At 45.3% G+C, this 25,738-nt stretch overlaps 1 long non-coding RNA gene across 1 annotated transcript; it reads right to left on the minus strand.

Moving 5' to 3' along the window:
- Window positions 1–217: 217 nt before the first annotated feature.
- On the minus strand, window positions 218–2,587 carry LOC127480198 (uncharacterized). Its single transcript, XR_007907789.1, has 3 exons — window positions 2,445–2,587; window positions 1,259–1,410; window positions 218–392 (listed from the first exon to the last, which is right to left on the minus strand). It is a non-coding gene; the product is annotated as an uncharacterized LOC127480198 (long non-coding RNA).
- Between the last annotated feature and the right edge of the window lie 23,151 nt (window positions 2,588–25,738).

Raw genomic sequence — 25,738 nt, forward strand, 5'->3', positions numbered from 1 at the left:
TGCCAACATGTTCACTCACCCTGAAAACAGAAGACTAGAAAATACACATATCAAGTTAAACTAATGATTTATGTGTCCCAAAGGCAGGTATGAGGAGAAGGAGCCTCTAGAAGGAACAAATAATGAATGCATTGCCTGTCAGAGAAGTGTTTATTTCTCCTTCTAGTAGGAGGCTCTTTCATCACAGAGAACACGAGAATTTGATATTCCTCCCAACATTTTGGGAGGGTTGCTGGTGCTCCCCAGAGGACTGTCTGTCTGCAAGGAAGCTGCTGTGAGGGCAGCAGGTACTCCCAAAAACAGTTTGGTTTGTAAGTGGGTGGGCTGGATCAGGGCTGGCAAATGTGAGAAAATGGTGATTGGAAAGTAGAACAGTCCAGGGAAAAATATGGCTGGAGAGAGATGGGAATAAGGTGACTTGTAGAGAAAGGTCACAGCAAAGTACACAAAAGAAGTTTTCAGAGAGGAGAGAAGAGAGAAAGAATTTAGAAGAGCTGACCAACAAGTGGGTTTTTCTGTACAATACACTCCATCCTTCCCAAGAAAAACACACTGGCTGGATTCCTGCAGCTGTGTCAGCCTTTAGCTCATAAACCCAGTGTGTGCCCAGTGCTCAGAGCAACTCCAGCCCCAGGGAATGCCCCTGGAGGATCACAGGATCACTGGGGTTGGAAAAGACCTCCAAGACCATCGAGTCCAAACTTTGACTGGTCACACCTTGTCCCCCAGCCCAGAGCACTGAGTGCCACAGCCAGTCCTTCCTTGGGCACCTCCAGGGGTGGGGACTCCACCACCTCCCTGGGCAGCCCCTTCCAGTGCTTAACAACCCTTTCCATGAGGAAATTCCTCCTGATGTTTAAACTGACCCTCCCCTGGCACAACTTGAGGCCGTTCCTTCTGCTGTCCCTTGTTCCCTGGGAGCAGAGCCCGACCCCTCCCTGGCTCCCCCCTCCTGTCAGGGTCTTGCAGAGCCAGAAGGTCCCCCCTGAGCCTCCTTTTCTCCAGGCTGAGCCCCCCCAGCTCCCTCAGTCTCTCCTCACAGGACCCTCTCTGGTCACACAGGTTGTGGCAGCACTGACAGAAGGAGCAGGGTAAGTTCAGGCTCTGGTGGTTACAGTCACCACCACCCAACTTCAGCTGTCCCAGGCACAACACCCTTCTGTGCCCACCAACAACCTCACGGCAACACCTGGACTCATTTCTGGAAATCCAAGTTTCAGAGCTTATGAGGGAAGAATTCACCAGGCTGTTTCCTTACCTTGTGCTGCTCCAGGAGACTTTGTACCCTCAGGAATTCCCAGTATGTGTTCAGGGCACATCCAAGGCATGCAGCATCTTCACGTTCATGCCATGAAAACTTCATTTTGATGGGGTACAACGCAGTTCTTGGACTGCTTCCAACATCTTAAACTGAAAAAAAATAGAAAAAAAAAGCTTACAAAATTAATGGCTATGTGTTAGGAGTCACATGCACACAACAGAACCCCAGCTGTACTGTGTGAATGGAGCCAGCCTGTGTCCTTTGGCATCTGGACAAGCAAGCTGCCCAGGATTTGTTTAGCCAGGAAGAAAAGACTCAAAATTTAGGAGCTTACACTCATACAGGCTGTATCCTGAATCCTCAGTCTGGTAGCACAGCAGGGTTTTCAGGAGCTCGAATCAATTCTGTCTGTGTGTCCAGCCCCTGTGTCACAATTCCATGGTCCTTCCTAGAAGGACTTGCTCACACAGGTTTCCAGTCATGGAATAAAATAGAGCCTCTTGCAATTTTCAGCTGTGGTTATGTGGATTTAGGGACAGTGTAGTCATGGACCATTCTCACCCCACTCCTGTTTTGTCCCTCTGTTCTCACCCCATCCCTAATTTCTTCCTCCGTTTAAACAACTGCCCAGAAGGAAAAACTCTGCCCACCAGCAAGTTCCTTGCCTGGAACAGTTTTGCAAGGAATGGTTTCTGACACCTCTGTTTCACAGCAGCTTGGAATCTAAGCTTATATTCACATTGATACATGTGTTCATGGCTAAAGCTGCACTCAGAACATCCAACAGCCTATAGCTGTCGACAGAGTTCTTAATAGAGATATATGACCAGAACAGCCCCAAGCAGATGCATCCCAGACTCACAAGATGACCCTGAAATCCCACTAGGAGCAGCTTAATGCCTTGACACAACCACAGGGAAAGAAATGTTCTTTACACGTGTAACTGGATCCTAGAAACCAGCGAGGATGTGGGATGAAAAAAGAGAGGGAATAAAGAACTCTTTGAATAGATATGAACCCACTAAAAATAGCAGTATGAGTTCACAGGAAAGGATACTTATGATATCAGAAACCACCAAGACATCTGTTTAGTTTAATATTAAAGGAGACCTTCCCTAAAGGACATGTGAGTGTGTTTTGAGGATGTCAGCCAGGAAGGCAGGAGGCAGATCCAGTTACTCACCCCCAGATTCCCTGCAGACAGTGAATCAGATCCTGCAGGATCACACAGCAGTCCATGGCCATATCCACAGGTTAAAGGTGCAGGTGGGAAACCTTCTGGGTCTCCCCAGGCTGGGGATGTCTGGGCTGTGTCCTGGGCAGAGCATGGGGCCATGACATGAACTCTGACACCAGAAGGTTTGTTGTTTATGTTAAATGAGGACAAATGGATGATAGCTGTAAATTATTCTGCTGCAAGCTGGCTTGTGGTGGTTAATTGTTCCTGAAATCCAACAGATCCATGCTGGAGTGTAGCTTGGAGTACTGAGGTGCCTTTAGAGTGACCTGAGGGGGTCTGGCAGGTCCCCAGGCTCACATGACTTTAACATCCACATTTTTTCTGGCAAAAGTAAAAAAACGAGACAGCTTATTCCTTACTGGACTTTGGGAAAACATTCTCTTATTTCCACGATGGCAGAAACTTATCCCAGAGGTGGGAACAAAACTAAACCCCCTCACCTCCAAAAAACCCCAGGCAGAACACGTTTTTCTTTAAACTGGGATACCTAAAGCAGGAGGGAAATGACAGCACAGAGCTGAGTGCTCAGTGTGCTGCTGGGTCATGAAAGATGCAGGAACATTTTTGTTTGCTGAAATAAGCTGGAAGGTCAAACCCCTCCTGGAATCCACAGATCTATGATGGATGAGCTGCCAGGACAGCACTGAACTCTCTGATACTGAAAGGCTTACAAACAGCACATCATTAAAATTCAAGAGGAAGCAATCGTGGAAGTGTATCAGCCCGTGGCACAACAACGTCCTGGGAGAGAGCTCTTTGTTATCTCAGTGTCTGCAATCACCTGGAATAAAGGTACAGATGCCAAAGGCATCCAGACATGGAAATTTGTCACAGCCTTCTTTTCAAACCCCAGCAAGGCATTGAGCGTGTCCTTATTTTCATTGATTAAAAATGTCAAATGCATTATGGAGGCGAAAAAGCCTCGAGTTGCAAGGCCAAAAGTCATGGAAACTGGAATGAAAGCTTGGGAATGAAGGCTGCTTTGAACTTGCTGGGAAAAGAGTCAAAAGAGAAAAATAGTCAATAAAGTGTTGGATAAGAAATGGCATGAGAAGGAGACAGGGAAAAAACCTGTAAGGAAGTGTCTCACATAACCTCATAGAGGGTTTTAACTAGCAGGGAATGTGAATTGGTTGCTCTTGAGCATAAATGAGCCCAACTCTGACTTCAGAGAGCTACTGACATAATACCTGCATTTAAAAAATGAAAATGAGGTGAAAATGCTTAAAATCCTGGCTCCATCCATCTCAATTGAATATTTTGTGTTGCCTTTTCCTTGGAGATGGAATTTTGCTTGCAAGTTAAATGTATTTGCATTCACCAAGAGAAAAGGAAAACTGGCAGCAGAATGTATGATCTGAGTGTCCCACAGGCAGATATAAATCATCCACTTCCTTTGCAGCTCTGACAGACAAGCTTATTCCCAGTGGAGAGGACAAAAGTTTCCTCATTGTTTAAGCAGGTAATGGATCCTTTGGGACTTGAAGATGTTGCCACCCAGAGCACAGTGAAGATCATCTTCAGAGGCTGTTTGAGATGCTGCTCTGAAAAGAAGCACAGGCTGTTCTGAGGAGTGTGTTTGCTGAGTGTGAAAACAGCTCAAACTGTAAATAAAACTCACAGGGAAAGAGATTTCAGTCCTGACTATATACCAGGGGTTCCAGGTGGGATGTTATGCCTGTTGCTGTTACAGCTTCTTAGAGTCACAGAATGGTTTGGGCTGGAAGGGACCTTAAAAATCATCTCATCCCACCCCCTGCCATGAGCAGGGACACCTTCCACTAGCCCAGGTTGCTCCAAGCCCTGTCCAACCTGGCCTTGGACACTCCCAGGAATGGGGCAGCCACAGCTTCTCTGGGCAACCTGTGCCAGGGCCTCACCACTCTCACAACCAAGAATTTCTTCCTAATATCCAACCTAAACTCTCTGTCAGTGGGAAACCATTCCCCCTTGTCCTGTCACTCCAAACTCTTGTCCAAGTCTCTTTCCATGTTTCTTGTAGCTCCCTTCCCTGTCCTGGAAGGCCACAATCAGGTCATCCCAAAGCTTCTCTTCTCCAGGCTGAACAATCCCAGCTCTCCCAGCCTTTCCTCCCAGCAGAGCTGCTCCAGCCCTCTGATCCTCTTGGGGCCTCCTCTGGACTCTCTCCAGCAGCTCCATGTCCTCCCTGTGCTGTTCCCAGGGCTGGAGCAGCTCTGCAGGGGGGTCTCACCTGAGGGGCAGAGGGGCAGAATCCCCCCAACCCCACCTGCCAACACTGCTTTGGATGCAGATCTCTCTTTCCATTGAAACTGGGCTCGTTACAACAGGAATTTAAAGTGGGAAAGAGATAGACAAGAACATGGTGAAGAAGCAGGAGCACCCACAGGTTTGTCACAACAATCTCAACAACCTGGGATAAGCTAAGCTGGGTCACACCCAGGGCTTTGGGACATGAAGCTGCAAGAGCACCAAGAGCAGAAATCAGGGTCACTTCCTAAAGACACGTGAGGAAATGTTGCCTTTCCTTTGATTTCCAGCTTGACTAGTTTCCCAGAAGTTCATCTTTGCCATCCTGGCTTGATCCAATGTTTCCCAGCATAAACCAGTTCCTCTCCAGACAGATGGATCTTCCTTATGCACCAAATGGGGATAATATCTCCCAGCACCAGGCTAAAAGCATTGATGTCTGTTTGGAACACTAAAGTGAAAGGGAATGCAAATGAAAAGATCTGTGGGCAAGTCTCCCACTTCCCAGTCCTAGTGAGTTTTCTCAGACACTCATCCTGTGTCTCAGTCCCCTCAGAGAGCTTTGTTTTGCAGGTTCTTATAAAAAACATCCCTGCAGAGGCTGCTCAGGATGCTGCCCTAAAAAGCAGAGCCTCTGGATATGGGATCCTGCCTGGCAGAGCAGGGCTGGGCAGTGACCACTAGATGAGATTTAATTAAAAACTCCAGGCCAGCACACAAAGCAGGGATGTGGAATGCTCCCAGCTTGGCATGTCGAGCTTGGTTACCAAAACTTTTCATCTTTCCAGCCTGGTAAACAGCTTCATTTCCCTCCTGTTTCAGGAATTACTGCAGAGAATCCAAAGGAGGGAATGGGGAGATGGGGGGTAAGAAAAGAGGATGACAAGTAACTTTGTGTTAAATAACAGTGTGTTTTGAATTGATATCTCGAGTACAAAACCAAATGGCCTTCAGATGTGGCTTTACAAATTACAGTATCGGTAGGAAAAAAGCCTCTTAAATGTTAAGTTTTCCCTCAAGATCCAAGTGAGCACTCGTGCTGGCTGCTTCCCTTCATTCCTGCCCCTAACTTCCAAGCTGAAATGTCAGCTCAGACTCTATTTACAGTCCCTAATTTAGAATTTCCTATGGCACTGTCAAAGCAACATTTGAATTTCCATTTCATCAACTCAAGGAAAAACAAGGCCAAACTTTGGATATACTGGATCCAGGGATTAGGACTGTGTACTGCCTACATGCCTCCTTGTTGTTTTGTCTAAAGCAGAGGGATTGTGCAGGATTCTGGCATGTGTGTAATATCTGAATCATAAACTAACACTGATGGGACCAGAGCATGCTGAGAAAGCTCAGCAAGGGTGGGTTTCTGTAGCATATTTAACTAAATCATGGCATTGCCCCTACATGTTCTACTCCTTTCTGGTTATGATGTAAATCATAGCAAGTCTAAAGCACCAAAAGAAATATTTTCTGCCTTCTTTGCCTAAATGTTCAAGGTCACGGGTGTTTTAAAGCAAATAAGTGAATTTATATGGGTTCATATAATTTTAACAGGATTTATTTAAAGTCTGATCATTTCCCTGATCCACTTCAGAGAACTTCTCCCCTATCCTGTAGCAACAGCACATCTGGGAGGCGGCAAACTCTGAACTTCACATTTGTGCTGATGCAGCCCTGGGTGTCTGAAATAGTTTTAAAATAGGTCCAAAGGTTCCTGAGGAACTCTGGGTTCTTTGGAGAGCAAACCACTGCTGCTCTGTGTAAATGCAGAGCAGTGCAGCTCTCCCTCTGTGTTCCTACTGCTGAGAAGGGAGGGACAGGAGCCAACACCCACCTCCAACATCAGATTTGCTCTCTGGCTCATGCCCACTCTGCTGACAGCTCTGTAGGGCAGACTTATCTCAGAGCTCAATGAACTAATCCAAAAGAGATCCCAAAAGAGACTTAACAAAGAGTCCTGGCCTGATTGGCCTCCCTGATTTCCCTGATCTCCTTTATGCAGCAGTAGAGTTGTACCAACAGTGTATTCACAGTTCAGGTGTGTCACTGAACACTCAGCAGCAGCTCTTCCTGCAGAACATCTCTTAGGCAGGTTCTTAGGAAGGTTTTATTGGGATTGGTTTGACTGGGGGAGTGCAAAATCACATCTTTAGCACCAACTATCTTAACCTTAGCCTTGTTACTGCTGAGTCTAAATCCTGTGCTCTGCAAGTATTTCAGAGCAGTGAAAATTCAAGTATTACCTGCAAGCACAAGTATTTCAGAACAGGCAACAGAGAGACAAAGTAAAATCATCTGGATTTAAAGTCTTCTCCCGAAGAGAACAGTGCCCTGTTTTCTTTCTTGCTGAGATCAGACTCCATTTGCAGCTTTTGGGTTTCCCTCCTGGGCTGAATGATGAGACATATTATACCCTGAACAATTTATATGTTCTTTCCTGTATTTTACAGTCATTTTGTGTCAAGTGGAGAGAGAGAGGAAATAAGGAAAGATGACTTCCTTACATCACTTGCTTCCCTCCTTCCCTTGCCTCTGTTCACACAAGGCTAAATTCTCCCCAGGGAAGAACTGGGGAGCCTTTGGGGTTGTGTGGGGAGCATTCCAGAGCTGGAAAGCAGATGTCATCACAGCCAGACAAGAAAAACGTTTAGCACTGCCCTAGGGTTGTCAGTGAAAGCTGACACAGGGCTGTACCTGGCTTGCCACTGTGCCTGCTGGAGTTCCCTTTGCTTTGTGAGGATGCAGAACTCCAAACCCTGTAAAAGTCAGGACAACCCCCTTGATGCTACTTCAGGGCAGCTCAAACAGCATCAAAGAGCAGCTTCTCACTGCAGACACACAGGACTGATGCTTGACCAAAACCATGCTGTTTTTTCCACCCCCTGCTGTTTCCCTCCTCTGCCTTTGCCTCCGTGGTCTTATCTGGAACGTGCACTTGCACCACGCTGAGATAAAAGGCCAATAAAATGAGGACCTGGCAAACCCACACCACTGGCAACATGTGAGGAGTGAGTCATTCCTGCTATAGGAGCCATTTCCTTTAAAGTGGAAAGAAGTAGAATATAACACCAAAATAAGGAACCAGTCACTGAATTTTCCATAAATAACGTTTCCTCCTCGTGTTCTTTCAACCAACTGACTTCACTCTTTGCTTTCTCCCTTTGCTGCCCAGGTTCCCAGCTCCTGGTTCTGGGAATTTGTCAATGAGCTGCAAAAGGAGCAGAGTGAATCACAGCAAACCCAGACAACCAGCAGCCTATGGGGAACCTTCCCCCCACTCCAGAGGGGAAGATTTTATTCCCTGGCTTTAAAAACTCGGCGCAATTAGAAGGGAAAAGGGGAAAAAAGCTGTTCCAAACATGATGTCAGTGTTTCCACTACTTCACAGGCAAAGCATGTCCCCCTCTTATTTTAAAGATGACATATGAGTGCTTATTTTCCTGTCAGTCCTGTGTGTGTGTGAGGAAAGGGGAGGCAAAAGGAGTAAGGATCTTCTGTCTTCTTTTACCTCGTGAAAATATCAAGAGCCTGCATCAGCTGAGAGGTGGGAAGCAGCTGGAATACATCTGGAGAGAGCAGAGCATCCAAGAAAGCTCCATAATGGAAACCTCCCTGCACTGAAGAAATCCTGAAATGGCTCGAACTGCCCAGTTCTCAGGGAGCCCTTCTAACTTCCCAAAGTGTGGTAGGAAAAGGATCTGTACTCAGAGGTTAGTTAAAGGTTAAAGAAGATTACCCAGGAGTGGAATAACTATCAGAACAGGCTATTCAACATTAAAATTGTAGCTATTTTCCATGCCCCTAATCCTGGTAAGAGTAGCTGTGTGCTTAGGATATAGGTTACATACCTGCACCAGCCCAATCTGAGCACCTTGTTTCTCAGCCATCAAGTATAATTTAAGATGCAATAACAAATGGGGTTCTCTCCATTTATTTTGGAGTATTTGGCATGAATCTATGCATGAAGATACATGACAATGAATTCTGTCACACACCAAAAGATTGCAGAGCAAGATGCTGGTAAAAAATCCAGCCCCAGGTACCCCAAATCACTGCAGCATCTTCAGTCCCCCCACACCTGATTAACACCATGGGGGAACACAAAAGTCAAGGCTGATGGACCAGGAGGATCAAACACATCCACAAATATTCAAAATAATCAAATTTGGAGCTTCTCTTGAGTGGGAGGTTGCTGATTATTTGCCATTTTATTCCCAGGGGAATCACTCTGTTGGTCAAGAGCAACTGGTCTGTCCAGTCTGACACCTGAGTTCCAGCTTTGTAAGTGACCAAATTACAGAATCCCAGAATGGTTGGGTTTGGAGGGACCTTAAAGATCATCTTTTCCAAGCTCTTGCCATGGACAGGGACACCTTCCACTGGACCAGGTTACTCAGAGTTCCATCCAACACTTCCAGGGATGTGAAGTCCACAATCCCTCTGAGCAACAAACACCACTGTCATCATAAAATTCCAGAATCAGCCAGGTTGGAAAAGACCTCTGAGATCATGGAGTCCAACCCGTGACCCAACCCCACCTTGTCACCCAGCCCATGGCACTGATGCCACATCCAGGCTCTGCTCAAACCCCTCCAGGGACGGGGACTCCCCCCCCTCCCTGGGCAGCCCATTCCAAGGGCTGATCCCTCTCTCTGCAAACAACTTCTGCCCAATGGCCAACCTAAACCTGCCCTGGGGCAGCTCCAGGCTGTGCCCTCTTGTCCTGCTGCTGGTTCCTGGCAGCAGAGCCCGACCCCCCCCGGCTCCCCCCTCCTGGTAGGGAGTTGCAGAGAGTGAGAAGGTCTCCCCTGAGCCTCCTCCTGTCCAGGCTTCCACCACTGTCACCACTGACTTCACCTGCATGAATTCCCACCACTGTCTCCTCCTTTGCCTCCAGAACATCTTCCCATCATGTCCCACACGTGCTGCTGGGTTTGGCAGTGTCTGTGTGTGAGGGGCACTTTGTGTCCAAGGGGAAGCAGTTTGATCCATGGATAATCCCCTCTGTGTGGTGCTCTAAGCAAAGTGTAACAGTGCAAACCCTCAGCTACACCAGTGCCCAGGCAAAGGCAGAAATCCCTGCAAGGAGCATCACCTCTGTGAACGTTTCCCATCTCTTTTTCTGCAAACAGATGTAATGTTTAAATTCCTGCCCCCACCTCCTCCCTCTCATCGTGCAGAGTTCAGCAAGAAATATGGTTTTGTTTATAGAGGTAAGGAATTAAATCCATGTCTTGGCTTGACCCTGTCTGCCCCATTCCATTAAATACCATTCTTCAGGCACTGGAGACAAAGAACAGAGGGATAAAGTCTCTTTCAAACATATACACCAAACAGCAATTTTTGTTTGGTGGTTTTGCACTCATACATTGCTTTTCCCCATTTTGACATTGACTCTGCTTCTTTCCATGCAAACAATACTTAATAATCCTCTGGTTTGCTTTCCAAAAGGTTTCTGAAATCAGAGATGCTGTCCTGCCTCCCAGGGCAGGGCCTGGCTTGTCTTGCCCACTCCAAGGAGTAACTGCAACACATGATCTTCACTTTATTATCCTGTAAATCATGAAGTCATGGAAGATTGTCAGAGAAGGAGACACATGTCCTTGCAATGTAATTCTGCCCCCACAGCCATCCCAGTGGACACTGTGGTACAGGAAAAGACTTGAGAAGAGGGGGGAAAATGCCTTTCCCACCAGCAGCTGGATTCAGACACTACCTGTGGCTCAATCCACGGGCTGATCCAGCTTTCTCTTGTGGTTACAGTGAGGTAACCCTGGCTCAGTTGTGCACAGGGAACATGAAGACATTTGCTCAGAGAATTTAATCAGGCACAGCATGATCCATTGTTCTCTGCTTGCTTTGTGTCAAGGAAAATCTAAACCAGCTTAAAGCAGAGATTAAAGAACAGTCATGTTGCTCGTGCACGTGGCCATCAGCATCACTCAACAAAATGGGATGGCAGAGGAACTATGGAAAATATTGGCAGTTCTGGTCCTGTAGTGAAGGGAAGGAGCTGTTTGTGGGATGTGGTGCTTCTACCATGCTGAGAGGCCACATCTCAGCTAAAATTGCCTCTAGGAACAGAGCCAAGCTCAGCAAATTCAAACTCTTTCAATGGGGAATTGTATTTACAGGAGACAAAACCTATATTAGAGATCACCTCTGCTCTCATCTACTACCAACAGGGAAACTATTGTAGTGCCACAGTATTAAGACAGTTTTTCATATTTATTTAGCTCTTCCCATTCAGTTCAGCACATCCTGAAGAGAAAATAAATCTGAAATATGTTCTAATAGATCTGCCAGAGCAGAAAAACCAAGAGGATTTGCTGCCACTCGAGTAATTGGGGTGTAGGGCAAGGGGTACAGTGGGAGTACTAGAAATGATGGTGATGAAGAAACAATAAGGAAAGAAGAGACTCAAAGATCCAGGAGAGAAAGAAAAATGAGGCACAGGGTAGATAATGGAAATACTTATGAATTGCAAACACTGAAACCCCTCATGTTTTCCCAGTTCCAACAAGTGAGCCAGAAATCATGTAATTCATTAACCTTCCTGTGTTTACTGCCACACTCAATTTGTCTCTCAAACAATGGTTTTTACTACAAGTACAAAGAGTCATCAGATGGAACATTACGGGAAATGCAGTTATTTTATTCTATATTTCTTATCCAGGACAAATTAGATGTTTTTCCTCCTGTTCTTTTATTTCCAGAGGAGCTGCAGTTCGAAAAAAAAGCTGCTTATAGGAACTGGGATGGCCCAAACCACGGGCATTAAAATTCTGCAGGGTCTGAATGTCAACCATGCACTCAGCAGAAACCCTTTGATCTTGGTGTGGGAACTATTGTATTCCCCATTTCCTCAGGAACACCATCCAGATTTGTTTTGACCAGAAGTCTATTTTCTGTCACACACATATATACACGTGTTTGCTTGTGAATGCAGCCTCTGATCACCCATCCTTCCATCCCTCTGTGTTACATCCATGTTCCTGAGAGCATTCCAAGCCTCTGGGGCTCATTAAAAGCTGAACTCTGCCAACTGGTCAGTGGGAAGCTGTCCATGCACAAGGACAAACATGCTCACCAGGAGAACTCTTGTTGAACCATCAGTGCCAGGCCAGCTCCGAGCAGAAGTGTGTAATTATTCCAGATAACTAATTCTGGAAGCTATTTCCCCAGCAGTCCAGGAGGTTTGGGAAGCCATAACAAAGTTACAAAGCATGAAATGCTGTTTCAAATTATCAAATTCGCTCTCCTTGAGGGTGTGGACAAGAAAGGGGCGACCTATTAAGAAACCAGAAGCATCTGAGCTTTAAACAAACCCCAAATCATGTGACTTTTCACTTCACACTGATCATTACACAACTGCTGCTCTCTTATATAAGTAGGCAGAGGAGGCTGCCTGCAAATAATCAAGTTAAAATCTTGAAGGTCCAAAGCTGTAAACATCCTCCTCACTGGGAGCCCTGAGATCCTTTGGAAACCCAGCTTGGGTCTCATTATACTGAATACGTCTCAAGTGATTAGGTTTTGTTATGGGCAACATCTTTGCCAAATCTCCTTTCTATAAACTTCATATTGCTTTTAATGATAACCAAAATCCCCCAAATACCACTCTGGTACAAATGATTGCTTTTAGAAAATGGGCACTATGGTGAAAGTCTCTTTTTCCTGAATTAGGACAATTTCATTTTTGCAGGAATTTGCTGTTTAAAACTGTTGGAGACTCTCAGTTATTTTATAATTTCCCCTAGAAAATGAACAAAACATGTCCTGTCTGGCTTCATCTGACTCTTGTAAAAAGTAGGATGAAAGAAAGAAGATAAATCTCAGTAGTTATAAGAAAACAGTGTTTTCATCTCCTTTGTTGCAGCCCAGAAATTTGCTCTGGGAGCAAACTGCTGCATTCAGGGAGGTAAATGCAGCCTTTCCATAGTGCAACCTCAGTGCATTCACATTCAAATGAACCCGGAGAGAGCATCCAAAGGAGAATATATTTCCTAGATGAGACACTGTGACTCTGCATATCACTGGTATTCAAATAAACTACAAAAAAAAAAAAAAAGAGATCTCCCTGGCCTTTATTCAATCACCTTTTCTCCAGAACAACCAAAAAATCCTTAACTAGTCCAACAAATCCCAGTGGTAAAACAGAATTCACAGTCCTCAACACTCCTCTGGTGTCCAAAGGGATCGTCCAAGCAGAGAGGTGAGATCTTACTTGGGCTTGAGTTCTTCAACCTCATTCCCCACATCAGCCCACCACAAGCCTTCCTGACCAGCTGGAACCTGGAATATGCACCTAAATCCCTGTGCAGAGAAGCAATAATTCAGCCCCCCCTTGTAGGATGGTCCCACCAAGCTCAGTGACACTGAATATCTGAGCTTTGGCTCGGGCAGGATCATGAAATCATTACTGACATCAGCTCAGAAAGCAATGAGACAACACCACCAGCAGATTTTCCTTACCTCTGATTAAAATCAACAGCCCCTGGATGCCTAAATATTTTACAGAAGTTACCCATCCAGCTAAAAATCCCAGCTACCCAAGGAATCTTAACGGCAGCATTCCCATTCCTGAACGTTCTCTCTTCTCTAAACTGAGTAAAGTCAAAATTAAAATCCAACCTGGACTCCCTTTCCTTGTAACTTTGTCCAGAGTTTGTCAGACTCTCCCTGATCTGCTCAGTGATCCCAGGTTTGCTGCTGAAAGCTGAATCCAGGCTTTTGAGATTCGGGCTGAGCCTTTTGCAGTTCCCCTAAATACACCCACAAATAGAGCTTTCAAAAAACTGCAATAAGACTCATATAAGGAGTAAGGCTCAAACTGACATAAATCTCAGCAAATGTGTTTGGTTCAGATGAGCCTGAGGAAGCTTGAGCATCGAGCCAAATCTGTTTAATCTGGAAATGATGCTGGAAATCTCATAAAGTCAGGCTTTCTTGAAAGATTTGTAGTACTTCCTTATTTTCATGTGGTCAGAAATTACTATAAGGAAAATGTCTTTCCATGCTATTTCAGTGTTTGAGCTTTATGTTTTAGCCAAAATCAAAGCTGCTTTAATTTCATTTTCAGCAAGCTCTGAGCAGTCTATAAAAAGAGGGCTGCAATTAGATTTAGGATGAGATGTCAAGATTTGTTCCATATTTATGAATATAACATTCATATGTATTTTGACCTTTTTTTCTTATGAATCAACCACGTTTCCTTCTTTCCACCAAAGGTTTTAACTGGCATGGCCTAGATAGTCCCCTTTGGTCAGGATAATACCCACAAACAAGTTTTAGACTTTAGTTTAGCAGGGAAGTCTTGCTTAGGGCCTCCTTCCATAGTTAATCCCATCCTTTACCCTTCACCATGGGACTGCCTGAATCCCACACAGCTCCAGAGCAGAACAGAGGGAATCTCATGTTCAGCAGCATTATTACCTCAAAGGAAATACCCTCAAATGCAACTCTTTGGTGCCCAGTGACTCCAGAAGCCCTTCTGCTGTCACAAAGGAAAAGAAGTTGCTGCTGCTTCTGGAAAGTCCAAAAAGCCAAGAGTGGCAGCAGAGGCTCCTGTCAGTTCTGGATCTAACTCTAGGAAAGCCTCATTTTCCAACCCCAGCAAAAGGAATGCTGGTCACATTATTCATCCCTGTGGTGTCTTACCATGGGAGGAGGCAGGCTGGGAAAGGGAAAAGCCAATGTTAATATTTGCACAGCCCAAGCCAGGCCAGAGGCAGGACAAGTGGGACAGTGTGTCCTTGGATCTCACAGCACGGACTGAGCCATGAGGGAGCAACATCCAGCAGCTGAGGGGCTCCCCAGGGGGGTTGTTGGTGAGCATTAATGGGGTTTGTGAACCCCAAATTCTGGTGCCCTGGGGCACAGGGCGTGTGCTGACAGTGACACAAGATGTGCCTTGGCAGTGCCAGACCCTGGCTGTGTGCCATGCCCAACAGTTAGGTGCCAGTCACACCCCAGCATCATAAATATGCCCAATACTTCTGTCCTGCTGCTCCTCTGGGGCTGCCCCCACCCACATCCCCTCTGCACCACGGCACAGGGATGAGGGGCAGATGGAACCACATGATGACAGAATGGGCTGAGTTGGAGGGGACCCACAAGGATCACCCAGTCCAACCCTCAGCCCTGCAAAGGACCCTCCCCAGCAGTCACACCCTGTGCCCCAGAGGATCATCCAAACCCTCCTGGAGCTCTGGCAGCCTTGGGGCTGTGCCCACTGCCCTGGGGAGCCTGGGCAGTGCCAACCACCCTCTGGGGGAAGAACCTTTTCCTGAGATCCAACCTGACCCTGCCCTGACACAGCTCCAACCATTCCCTGGGTGCTGTCCCTGGTCCCCCAGAGCAGAGCTCAGTCCCTGCCCCTCCTCTGCCCCTGCCCAGGAAGCTGGAACTGCCATGAGCTCTCCCCTCAGTCTCCTCTTGTCCAGTTGAACACACCAAGTGCCCTCAGTGTCCTCCCACGGCTCCAAATCAAGGCCCTGCCCCATGTTCATGTCCCTCCTTTGGACACTGTAATAGAACCCCCCTGTTCTCCCACTTCCCTTCTCCAAGGATGTGCCTCCCTCTGGAGCAGAGCTTCCCTTCATGCAGCCCTACAAGGAGGGGGCACATGTGACATAGAGAAGCTTCTCCTACAGCTGGTGCAATAAAATACAGACTGACCCTCCCTGCCCTCACCCCATCAGGATAAACTGCATTTGGATTCTTCTCAAGGTCTTTCCCTAAAAATGCAAAGTGCAGGAAAAACCAAAGGGATCTTCTGCCTGTGTTCTGGTGTTCGGAATTTCTCCTTGTTAATGGCATATCTGTGTTAATAAAGGCTCATATCAGAAGCACATTGCCCAGTTTAGCACAAATAATAAAATATTGGAGGAAATCTTTTGGAAAAACTGAGAAAGTGCATTAAAAGTGTATTTCTTAAAAAAAAATATCAATAAAAAGAAAGCACTTTATCCAGAGAGGCTACAGGATATCCAGAGGATATTCTGGGAATTTCAAATAAGATTTGAAACTTGAAGTGATAGAGCAGTTATCCCTCTGGCCTAGAGGAAAATAATCTGCTCCAGCTTGATTTAACAGAGGGAAAGGGCTCTAGAAGTAAATCCCTGGCAATGAAAAATCCAGAATTTCCCAAGAGCCAAGATGCTGGCAGAGAACACCACAAAATCCCACCTTTGGTGCCAATGGAATATCCCAGTAAATCAAACACGCAGCTTGGAAAAATTCACTGGAATTTTTAAAAATTCGTCCCTTCTAGAAATATTTCCAATTATAAAAAATAAATTACTGAGCAGGAGAGCATTTTATGTTGGAAAGGCATTTCCCCATCCCAGGGGGAATGGAGATGAACTGAGGAAAGGGGGCAAACCAGTGACTCAGAACCAGGGGGAGCCGGGTCTGGCAAAGCCAGAGCTAAAGGAATGTGAGAGGGATGCTTCTTATCCCAGAAAGGATGGCCTGGAACAGACCAGGAGCTAATGAGGAAAACATGGATAAAGTAAATAAATGAGGAATAAAAAAGCAAATGAGGAAGAAGAAACTTCAAATGTAGGAAATTTTTGGAGAGGGTTAAAAAACTGTTTCTGATGGGAAGGCAGGGAAGGGTTTGTTGTCCTGTTAATCCAGTTCTCTGTCACCTGGCAATGGAACATGGTGGCATCATATTTGGAGAGTTGTTTGTGAGTATAAATGTCAGGAAGGGAGAGAGCCAGGTAAAAAAAAACACTGTTGGTACAAGAACTTAATCTTGATGAAATGAAGTCTGGGAGCCTTGCTCAAAGCTGTCATTAATAAATGGCCATGAGTTGGGCAGGAATATGCCAAGGCTGGAGATATTAATTTTAACCACCACAGGTCAGGTTTTAAAACAACAACCTCCCAGGAGTAGTGGAACTTGCTTTGACAATCCATCTTGGTGTATTTATGGATTCCATTGTGATATGGAGCCCTGACAGAGCCACACACTGGACATGATCTTGGAAGACCTTTCCAGCCCCGTTTCCTGATTCCTCCAACAGCATCAGTCAGTGTTTGTGTTCACTTTAGGACTGAATTCTTCCCACCTCCCCACACTGAAGCAATGTCATGTCCACAGCTGAATTTTTCACAGGCAGTGCACCAGCCTTTGTTCCAGGTTTGGATGCAACACCTACAGACCCGTCAGCCAGAGGGGCTTTGTTTGAAAGCTTCCACAAAACAAACTTTAGCAACACTTTGGAAAGGTTTCCCCCAAAGGATGTTGCACTTTTTCCAACAACAAGGTTTCAATTGCCTCTTTCTGCAAAGGTCAGGAATGTTTAGTTAAATAGCCTTGCTCCTGCCCATCCAGAAAGGGGGATGATTTGTTAAATTTGGATTTGTGTACCCCTTTGGGCTCCAGGATTCCCCACAAGGACTCGAATGGGAGTTTAGTGTCTTGTCAAGACCAGGCATAAACAAATCTTGCTGTTCTGGAGTGTCCTTACCGTGGTCAGGCAGAGAATTTGTTTTCTCTTACGTGGGTGAATTCTAAATATTTGATATTTTTTTTCTCTGCAGCAAAGAGTTAATGAAGAGGACCAGATTTCACTTCCAAGCAGGGCCTTGTAGTTTATACTTCATGCCCCAAACATTGGTCAGACATATATCATTTATTTACATTTACTAAGTCAGTAGCCAAACTTTCTAACACAGTGACATGCAACAAATCAAGTGAACTTCATCTGGGCTTTCCCAGATATTTGGGAGCCTACAGGAGGTATCCCAGCATCCTGCCAGCTCTTGCCAATCCTAGTCTTGATGGGTGAAAACCCCTCCTTTTGCTGAACTTGCCCAGGCCAAGCATAAACAACACACTGGTCCCAACACAAATGTGGGATGTACCCAGAGATAATCTTAATGACGTGGGTTCAGAAACTGTGTCCTCATCTGAGTGAGCATCAAACATTAAAGCAAGATGATTCTTTGGGCTTCTCCTGCTTTTTGTATGTTCCCAGTGCTGCACAGCTGAGCTTGTTCTCTCTAATTTTGGTAGAATCACAGAATCACAGGATGGTTTGGGTTGGGAGGGGTGATGAAAGCTCATCCAGTCCCACCCCCTGCCATGGACAGGGACACCTTCCATTATCCCAGGTTGTTCCAAGCCCTGTCCAACCTGGCCTTGGACACTTCCAGGGATGTGGCATGATGAGGAATACTTCCCCAAATGTTGTTCTTTGCTGAAAAGAACTTACACATGAGGACAACCAGTAAGTCTCTGGTTTTGTGAACGTGAACAAATGAGTAACTTCAGTAAAAACAAACAGCACCTGACACGTGGAAGGTTCAACTCAGGATTGCAAAGCGATCAAAAGATAAAAAATGGTGGTTTGTGTAAAATCATCAACCAACCATGACCACAATCCTTCTCTCTGACCCAGAACACTGAACAGCTTTGCTCACACTGCACTGGCACTTTGGGCCTGAGCCCGTTCTCAGAGCTTGGTGGTCACAAAGCCCAGTCCTAAAGCCCCCCAGCCTCAGAGGTTCAGAGCCTGAGCACTTCTGCAGCTCAGGGCAGGCCCCTTCCCCTTCCAGCAGACACAGGCAGGGCTGAACCTGCTCCAGCCCAGCCCACAGCACTCCCAAAGTCTCTTCTTCCTGAGCCTGTCCTGGTGGTTTTGGCCAATGCTACTGTCAGGCCACTTGGAGGAAGGAAAAGCAGTTCTCGTTCCTTTTCTCTTGGTCTTGGACAGCTTCAGGTCACCCCAAGCCAACTGATATTTTGGTGGAACTTTGTCAGTACCTCATCCTGCAAGATCAAGACCTCAGCCATTGGAACAACATCTAAAATCAAAGTCCCCTTCAGGCACCAGTCTGGATTTGCTACGTTGAGATGACCAGCATGGTACAGATGAAGCTCTGGTTTGTGTCTCTTTAGTAAAACACTGATTTTTATTCACCATCATAAAAAAAACCCCACACAGGACCTGTTTGGATTCCAATGCTGTTCTAAGCATGAAGAGAACTGGAAAGAAAATGCTCATGTGCTTCCATGACCATCATCTATTTCAGGAAAAGAAAAGAGCACTTCAGCTTTCACCAAAACCTGAAGAACACACAAAGCATCATCTTTGCAAAACTTGGGGTTAAATATGTCAATATTTTAAAGGTCTTTTTGCTGTCAAAATGTTTTTATTGTAGTAAACTTCTCTGTTTTAGGGGGGGAGACTGGAAAGCAAACCCACATCAGGATGTTCTTCATAATATCCCACTGATTTGACAGTGGGATGTTTTCTCCCCTACAGATTTGGGACTGGCATTAATTAGCCAGTTGGACCCTTCTGTTCTTAAAACTCTCCAGTGACATCAATGCCACACACCCCATAGCAATTCAGTGCCTCAGACTCCTCAGAACATCTCTTATATTCCCGAAAATATCCTTTCCTGTGATTTAAAACTTTCAGTTCTGTTCTTATTTACTCTGCACATGGAGAACATTTTTATGTTTTCCCGCTAACTTTTCTGTATTTTAAGAACATTCTGTCTCTCTCCACATTTCATAAACCCCGTTCCTCCCGTCACACACCAAAGGTCACAGTTGTTTTTAAACCTTTGATCATCCCTGTTTTTCTCTTCCAGGCTTCCTCCAACTGCCCTTCATCTTCCCTCAAGTGCTTTGCTCTCCACGAAGTCCTGCCCATCAGGAAGGAAGGAGCCCAGGATGGGGGAGATCTGAAGACAGGGAGCAAATAAAACCCCAAATATATCACCAGGAGGATGTTTGCTCACAGCACTTCTTATTCCAGTAGAGCCTCAAACCCTCAGGACTGTGAAAGAAAAGCTCAGGGGGCCTTATCTTATCTGAATGTTTGCACATTCTTAGCACTGACTCAAAGCTTCTTCAGGCAGAGCCCAGCTCTGTGAGTTTAAATTGTTTCAAGTCAACAGTAGATAGGCCTGGCTCAGTCAATCTCTGACTTTTGGAAGCAAGTCTGGTCCATTATCACTTCCCCTCCTCTCTCCTTTTGCTGCTTGAGCAATGCAATTAGTTCTTCCCTGATTTCTCTTTCCTTCAGGAAGTGGATCAGGAGAGGAGGCATCCCAGATTTTCTTTGCTGTGATGGGGGGAGTGGCTGAGGGGAGGCAAGAAATGATGGGCAAAGTAGCATCAGGATTTATGAGCAAGTTGGATGAGAGTGAGTGACAGGGAGATGAGACACAAAGAGAAATAACCTGGAACCAGCACAAGGCAAGTGATGTGATCAGCTGGGATTTACTCACTTTTAGGAGATTTAAGCAACTGATAAAAAATACAAGATCAAACCCCCCCATATATATAAAATATAATAATATATATAATTTAATATAATGAGTATATAAAAAGTCAATATCGGCAGATTTCAGAGAAGAAACAAAATGCTGAATGAGACCACTTTGACCACAGAATGGGTTTCTCCTCCTTACTTCCTATTTGCTCCTCTTCTGAAAATAAACCTTTCTTCCTCCAAGGAGATAAAAGATTAGAGAATGGAAAATGAAACCTTGTTTAGGGGTGAGGATATTGTAGACATCATTTCATTTACATGAGGAAAATTGGTCAAATTGGATGACCTGACCACGGGGCTGCTTTCCTGCTCCACAGGCATGTTGGAGAGCAAGCCCAGCATCAAACCAATCATACTGAGCTTGCACCAGAAAAGAGAAGGAGGAGGGGACAGAAAAACCTTTTCACATCAAATTCTTCTTTCCTTCTGCTAAAGACATTCACAGGGGTATCACTTGCAGGCTAAGGACCAATTTTGTTTGGTTTTTCAACACAATTTTTCACCCTGACTCTGCCTGTCGAGTGGGGTTCTGTGCATGTACACACTCCTGGAGGAATGTTTGCTGCAGGGGAGGATGGATGTAAACAGCTCTGCAGGCTCTGCTGGTCTAGTCCTTCACCTGAACTAGCCAAGCAGCCTAAACACATCCATCCCCACCAGCCTGGGTTGTCCAAACTCTCTGTGCTCCTTATTTCTAAGTTTCCATTCACCGTTTCCAAAACGTTGATATATTGACTAAACTACAAGAACTGTTTTTAGCTCTTTTTCCAAGGCAGAGCAAAACTTGCCTTCAAGCTAACTGGTTGAGTCACCTTTTTTTATCTCTCCCCTGTGCCTTCAGCCTGACCACAGAAGTCCTTTCCAAGCTTTGCTCCTAACCATGTTTAATGCCAGTTCCCCTGGGCTCCTGTTCACAACCTCAAGCCAGGGCTGGGTCACTCAAAGTGCTTTGCTTTTGCTTTTTCACCTTCCCTAACTCCCCCTTACAGCAGGGGTTTACATTTTATATCCATGGAATTGGTTGGGTTGGGAGGGACCTTAAAGATATCTCATTCCACCCCCTGCCATGGGCAGGGACACCTCCCACCAGCCCAGGTTGCTCCAAGCCCCTTCCAACCTGGCCTTGGACACTTCCAGGGATCCAGGGGCAGCCACAGCTTCTCTGGGCAACCTTTCAACATATGGTTGTATTGTGCAAGGAAAAATTAGATCCATTTGCATGTAGATCCCCAAATCAGATCTTAGAGACTTAAACACTTCTCACATCCATTTGCACTTTCTGTTGCACAGCAAAAGGAAAATGGTGCCAGACAGCAGAACATGAAGCCAATTTTGTGTTGTTTCTATGCACATTTATAACAAATACATTAGAAAAATTTAATTGTCAGCAATGAGATGCTGAACAATCATGGTAATAAATGAAGAGGACTGGCTACTGTGAAATATTTGATGGAAATATGATGGGATTCCTCAGATCCAAATGAGATGCCACTCACATGAGAATGAAAGCAGCAGGAATTCCCAGCAGGAACTAACAGCACTCTCCTTCTCCTTTCTCTGTGGTATCATTATGGTCATTTATTACTTTGAGCTGAGCAGCACAGACACAGAGGGAGCTGCCTTATGCTGTGGTGAGAGCCTGGTGTTCAAATCTGGATCCAGCTCATGTGCTTTGGTTACACTGAAGTTATGCTTCTCATGCCTGGATAATAAAGTGCAGTGGACCAGGAGAAGCCCTAGGGAGGAGGATTTACCCAGGTCATCCTCAGAGCTTGGAGCAGTTGAGAAAGGGATTTTGGAAGAGGCAGGAGAAAAGATGCCCTTCAGGTGCACTTTGTGGGGAGGAAAGGGCCCTTTGGATTTATCTCTGGAGCTGTTTTAAGTCATGGAGTGAAATGGAGCCTGTGATGTGCCCACACCTTGAGTGCTGTGTCCAGGTCTGGACCCCTCAACATGGGAAAGACACTGAGGGGCTGGAGGGAGTCCAGGGAAAGGAAAGGAGCTGGGGAAGGGTTTGGAGCACCAGGAGAGGCTGAGAGAGCTGGAGGGGCTCAACCTGGAGAAAAGGAGGCTCAGGGAGCACCTTCTGGCTCTGCAACCCCCTGACAGGAGGGGGGAGCTGGGGGGGAGGTCAGGCTCTGCTCCCAGGGAACAAACAACAGGACAAGAGGAAACAGCCTCAAGCTGTGCCAGGGGAGGGTCAGGTTGGACATCAGGAGGAATTTCCTCATGGAAGGGGTTGTCAGGCACTGGAAGGGGCTGCCCAGGGAGGTGGTGAAGTCCCCAGCCCTGGAGGTGTCCAAGCAGTGACTGGCTGTGGCACTCAGTGCTCTGGGCTGGGGGACAAGGTGGGGATGGGGCACAGCTTGGACCCAGCGATCCTGGAGGTCTTTTCCAGCCCTGTTGACCCTGTGATTCCATGTGAATGCAGGGGTGGAAGCTCTAAGGACAGCAAACCTCACAAAGACACCCTGGTGTACTTTCTCCCATACTACTCCTGTGTTTTGCCTTTCATCTTCCAAAATACAAGAATTTGAGGATTCTCTTAATCTGCCTGGCACTCTGCTGTGTGTCGTATCTTTAACACACCCACAGTCATTTAAATTATCCCTGCAATATAGAATTTACAGCACACACACATCCCTCTGTGCTTGCCATGCCCTTTCCTCCCACAGAAATCACATGCAGGCACAGGACAGTCTTAGGTAGGAGTGTCTGTGGCTCTGCAACCACCTCAGCTCTGAAAACCCTTCTAGAATTCCCAGGACAGCACATCTTACAGCCAAAAAATTCACCTCCAGACTTCATCAGCATTTACATTTCCTTGGGGAACTCCAAATTATTTGGTTTGGGGCCTTTTGTGCAGCCAACAGGACCTGGCCTGAGTTTTGCCTGCACATAGGTCCAGGATATTGCTCAGATTTTGTTTTTCCTCAGTCTGCCCTGCCTGGTTGATGCTCTTTCCCTGCAAACCACAGCACTCTTGAAAATGTTCTACATCAGGAAAACTCTCCAGTTTTAAATGTAACTTTACTTCTGATTTATACAGAATTTAATTAAGCCAAAAGTGGGACTCTTCAGATAAATTGGAGCCAAAAGAACTGTTGCTATAAACACACTGTGGGCTCTCTGCCTGCAAGTCAAGCCAAGCTGCTTTATTTGCACACTGGGATTCTTAAACCCAGATGTACAATAAAGATGCACATCCAAAACTCTTCACAGGGGGACTCTGGATCCCTGTGGGATCAAAGTGATCCTTAAAGAGGGGTTTATATTTAACTGTACATTTGGAAAAGACAAATTAAACTGTGTTTCCCCTCAAGTCATTTCATAGTGCTGGACAGTCTAGGGCAGAAATGTGCTTTTTGATTCCCTCCTACCAAATGTAGTAGTGCAAGTTCATGTAATAAATCACTCTTTTAGGGTACTTTTGTCTCTACTGATTGTAAAACAAGGCAGATATTTTACTTAGGCTTAATACCCAAATTCTAGACAATAAACTGAGGTTAATCCTGTCTTGTGCACCAAATATCTGCAGTTCAGGGCTTAAGCATTTGTAGAGAACCAATTTTGGGCTGAGGAAGGATGCACAGCCTGTGCAAGACAGACAGGGAGTGTAACCCAAATGAACATGCAAAGTCATGAATGAGCAAAGCCAGAACAAATTCCAAAGGTATCTCACTGAGTTTTACAAAATTATCCTTGGATGGCTTTTTGGGAATTAAAAAAAATAGTGGAGAAGCCACCATTTTTTTTTTAATGATTACAATGATTGTGTTTATCTCAGTTCCACTCCCTTTCTCTATGTTATATGTGACTTTATAAGGGGAAGGACTGAGGTAAAAACTTTTCCAGAGCTGGAAGACAAGAAAACAGAGGCATTTGGACCATAAAAATACAGCAGGACAACCCATTTTACAGCTTCTCCTCCTGATCTTCCCCAGAGCAACCATTTAAGGACAGGGAGAGATGAGGTGAGGAGCTGGATCAAACAGGACCTAGGAAGAATTTTAGGCTTCGTCTTTTAAAGTCCAGCCACTGATTCCAGAGGACTTTGGTAGAACCCAGCAGCAGAGTTGATCTGGGGTCATCTTTAAGTCAGGCAGCTCAGTTTGTACAGCAACCTTGCCAAGAGCTGGCTGGAACTGTAGAGAAAGAGCATAAAAATGGGATACCCCAAACCTGTGAAAGCATCTGTAATACATTTATTTTCTTTTCAGTGTTTTACCTTTGGTCTTAGCATTGAAAATTCTGCAGTGTTGCCACTCTACAACAACAGAACAACGAGTTTCATGCTCCACAGAGGCAGCTTTGTGTGATAAAAACCCAATGCCCCCTTATTTCCTTAGGTTACCCCAAGAATACCCAGGGGAGCTCCAGCCACAGCTGAAGGGGCAGCAAGATTTCAGCCCTAAACTTGATTTTTCTGGTGGATTGGCCTTGTTTAGTTCCTGCCCACAGTTGGTTTTGCTCACTTATTTTAAGGAATTTGTAGGAAAATCCTTTCAACCGTTTTTCAGCCGGAAGCAACATAATTATTGCCACATATTTCCCCCCCCCCTCAAATACCTCGTAAACAGCTGGAACTTTTAAGGATAAATCTTGGCCAGGCACTGGCCTTGTCAGGGGTGTTTGGGGACATTAGACATGGCTACAATGAGTCAGTGTTGCTTTGCCCAAACATTAAAAAAACTTAATCACAAGATGCCTTAATCACTTGATTTTTTTTTTTTCCTTTTAGCTTCTGAAATTTTAGGTTTCCCGTGTCCCAGATTTTTCTCTATAATGCCTAAAATTAGGGAAGAAAAAAAAAAAAAAGATATTCATGCTCAAATACTCCAATATTTGGGGCTGGAAGGCAAAACTCAGTCAATGTGTGATAAATTACGGGAGCTGGGAATTAATATAAATTCAGGGAAAAAAAGAAAGTAAATGATGAACTTTAGAATGCCCTTCTTGCCACATTTCCAGAAGTTTGTCTGCTTGTGCAGTGGTTTAGTAATAATCTGTCACACCCACTTTGCCACACAGCCCATACTTAGAGCTTATGAAGGACAGAGGGAAGAGTTACAGGAAATCCTTGAGCAAGGAAAACAGCTCAGGTTTATATCTGGGACGAGGACACTTGGCAAGGCAACACCATCAAGGATCCCCCAACCAGCAAGGGAAAAATGCTGTAATAATGATGTTGACACAGTTGCAGCCTGGAGAGGTTTCCAGGACAAATGATGTTTTCATAATCACTCAGATAAATCCTTTGTCAGATAACTAGAAAACTTTTTTTCTTTCTATCTTTTGCTGGTCCTAAACTCAAGAGGTTTTGTTTTTTACTGTCTTCCCTTCTAATTAGTGATTTAGGAGGAAAATGCTTTGAGAGGGTTTAGAAATTTCCACTGGCAGAGGTTGAGCTGGAAGAGGGATTTGGTCCTTGAAACTGGTTAAATGAAGGAAACAACATTAAAAATAAAAAAAAAAAAAAAAAAAAGGATTTTTAGGAGATACTGAAGCTCTTTGCCAATGCACCTTGAATTTAACTGGTAGCTTTGGCCAGAGTAGTTTGGGCAAAGCCTTTGAAAAGATCAAGAAGCTGTCATGGGAAGTTTCCCCCCTGATTTGCTTTACTTTGGTTTCTAAATAGCATTTTCTGTATCTTCTGCTTTAAAAGTTAATATGTATTGACTCAAAGGCAATGGTTTAAGTCAATGCTGG

The sequence above is a fragment of the Manacus candei genome, unplaced genomic scaffold (assembly GCF_025592945.1).
Source record: "Manacus candei isolate 608988 ecotype Guabito, Panama unplaced genomic scaffold, ASM2559294v1 h1tg000071l, whole genome shotgun sequence".
NCBI classification, from domain to species: Eukaryota; Metazoa; Chordata; class Aves; order Passeriformes; family Pipridae; genus Manacus; species Manacus candei.